This window comes from Tasmannia lanceolata, unplaced genomic scaffold (assembly GCF_043159265.1).
Source record: "Tasmannia lanceolata isolate RefF3 unplaced genomic scaffold, GAP_Taslan_0.1 ptg000041l, whole genome shotgun sequence".
Taxonomy (NCBI): Eukaryota; Viridiplantae; Streptophyta; class Magnoliopsida; order Canellales; family Winteraceae; genus Tasmannia; species Tasmannia lanceolata.
The window spans coordinates 27,501-30,000 of record NW_027518718.1 but is presented as its reverse complement, the minus strand read 5'-3'; positions in this window follow the sequence as shown (position 1 = coordinate 30,000).

The following is a 2,500-nucleotide window of genomic DNA, read 5'->3' as shown; positions in this document are numbered from 1 at the left end:
ACTCCGGCACTTCCCGTGGCACTGATGGTTGGTTCCAAAGACAAAAGGCCGTGCAAGGCCACCGCACCGCGGATGATTTTGCTCGTGCTGGCGCCGTTGTGTGGCCAAAGAACATGCGCGAATGCTCGTGTCGGAAGGGTTGGTGTCCTGGCCCCGCGGGTGTCACGAATGCTCGGTTGCGAAGACCATGGGACCAGAGCCATGGCACGTCAGATGATGGCTCCAGCTGGCGCCCCGGCACTTTCTGTGGCATTGATGCTCGGTTTCAAAGACAAACGTGCGCAGTGCCAGGGGACCGCGGATGACTGCTCGTGCTGGCCCCGTTGGGCGGCATTGATGGTCGGTTGCAAAGAAAATGCGCGATTGCTCGTGTCGGGGCCCGGCAAGCCAAGGCCAAGCGAGCCATGGCACGTCGGATGATGGCTCCAGCTGGCGCCCCGGCACTTTCTGTGGCATTGATGCTCGGTTTCAAAGACAAACGTGCGCAGGGCCAGGGGACCGCGGATGACTGCTCGTGCTGGCCCCGTTGGGCGGCATTGATGGTCGGTTGCAAAGAAAATGCGCGATTGCTCGTGTCGGGGCCTGGCAAGCCAAGGCCAAGCGAGCCATGGCAACGCGGATGATGGCTCGCTAGTGCTGGCGCCGTGCACAGTGGCCTCGCACACTCGCCCTGCACGCTTCCCTTGCACGCAGCCTTGCACACTAGCCTCGCATGCGAGCCTTGCACCCTAGCCATGCAAACTAGCCTTGCACGGTAGCCATGCACACAAGCCGTGCACATTAGCCATGCGCACAAGCCCCGCACACTAGCCTTGCGCACAACCCTTGCACACAAGCCATGCACTCGAGCAATGCACACAAGCCTTGCACTCAAGCAATGCACACAAGCCCTGGACACTAGCCTTGCACACGGGCCTGGCACACAAGCCTTGGGCACTAGCCTTGCGCACTAGCGTTCCACATGAGCCTTGCACACTAGCCTTGGACACTAGCCTTGCACACAGGCCTTGCACACTAGGCATGCTTGGGCGAGCTGATCCCGCATCAAGTCGACGGGTCTAGGCATTCTTGGGCGCAGATCCCGCATCGTCTCGTCGCGTCTGGGCGCAAACACGTCGCGTCTCGTTGCGTCTTCAGAAGTCGTCGCTAACAGCACCTTTGGTTGCCACTGGTGGTTAGGCTGGTTGGTTGCGCAAACCCTATAGGAGGGTGGCATGCTGGTGGGCGTTTTTGCCCGGATAGGCACTAGAATGTGCAGATTTTGGGCGTTTTTGCCTGGATAGGCTAAGGAATGGGCATGCTTTGGGCGTTTTTGCCCGGATAGGCACCGGAATGCTTGGCCTTGGCTTGTCCTAGCAAGGCATTGCTGGGTTGGGCTCCCTTGGCCTTTTGGGCGCCTTGGACGATGTCTTGCGAAGACCATGGGCACAAGGCCATGGCATATGGTGAGGAAAGGACCACGGTTGCCAAGGTTAGGCACCGGAATGCTTGGCCTTGGCTTGCCAAAGCAGGGCATTGCTGGGTTGGGCTCCCTTGGCCTTCCGGGCGCCTTGGACACTGTCTTGGGAAGACCATGGGCACAAGGCCATGGCATATGGTGGGGAATGGACCACGGTTGCCAAGGCTAGGCATATAGAGAGGAATGGCATTTTTGCCCGGATAGGCACCGGAATGCTTGGCCTTGGCTTGCCATAGCAGGGCATTGCTGGGTTGGGCTCCCTTGGCCTTCCGGGGGCCTTGGACGCTGTCTTGGGAAGACCATGGGCACAAGGCCATGGCATATAGTGAGGAATGGACCACGGTTGGCAAGGCTAGGCATATAGAGAGGAATGGACCACGGTTGCCAAGGTTGCGCAAGTTTTGGGCATTTTTTGCCCGGATATGCCCAAGTATGCCCCGATAGGCCCGTTACGCCCCGGTATGAACGCGTATGCCCGGATAGACTCGGTATGCCTTGGGATACATGCGTATGCCCCGATAGGCTTGGTACGCCCCGATATGCGCACGTGTGCCCCAGTAGGGCTCGGTATGCCCCGGTATGTACGCGTGTGCCCCGATAGGCCCGGTATGCCCCGATATGCACACGTGTGCCCCAATAGGGGTCGGTATGCCCCGGTAGGTACGCGTGTGCCCCGTAATGCACGTTTCGCAGATCTCCCCGCATGTCCCGCCCCTATATGTAATACTTACTTACTTACTTACTTTCTTTCTTGCTTGCTTGCTTGCTTGCAATGGTTGGGAGTGCCCGGCATGCCCCGCTGCAGAGACCAAGGGCGCAATGACTTGGCACCGCGGATGCCGGGACTCCGGCACTTCCCGTGGCACTGATGGTTGGTTCCAAAGACAAAAGGCCGTGCAAGGCCACCGCACCGCGGATGATTTTGCTCGTGCTGGCGCCGTTGTGTGGCCAAAGAACATGCGCGAATGCTCGTGTCGGAAGGGTTGGTGTCCTGGCCCCGCGGGTGTCACGAATGCTCGGTTGCGAAGACCATGGGACCAG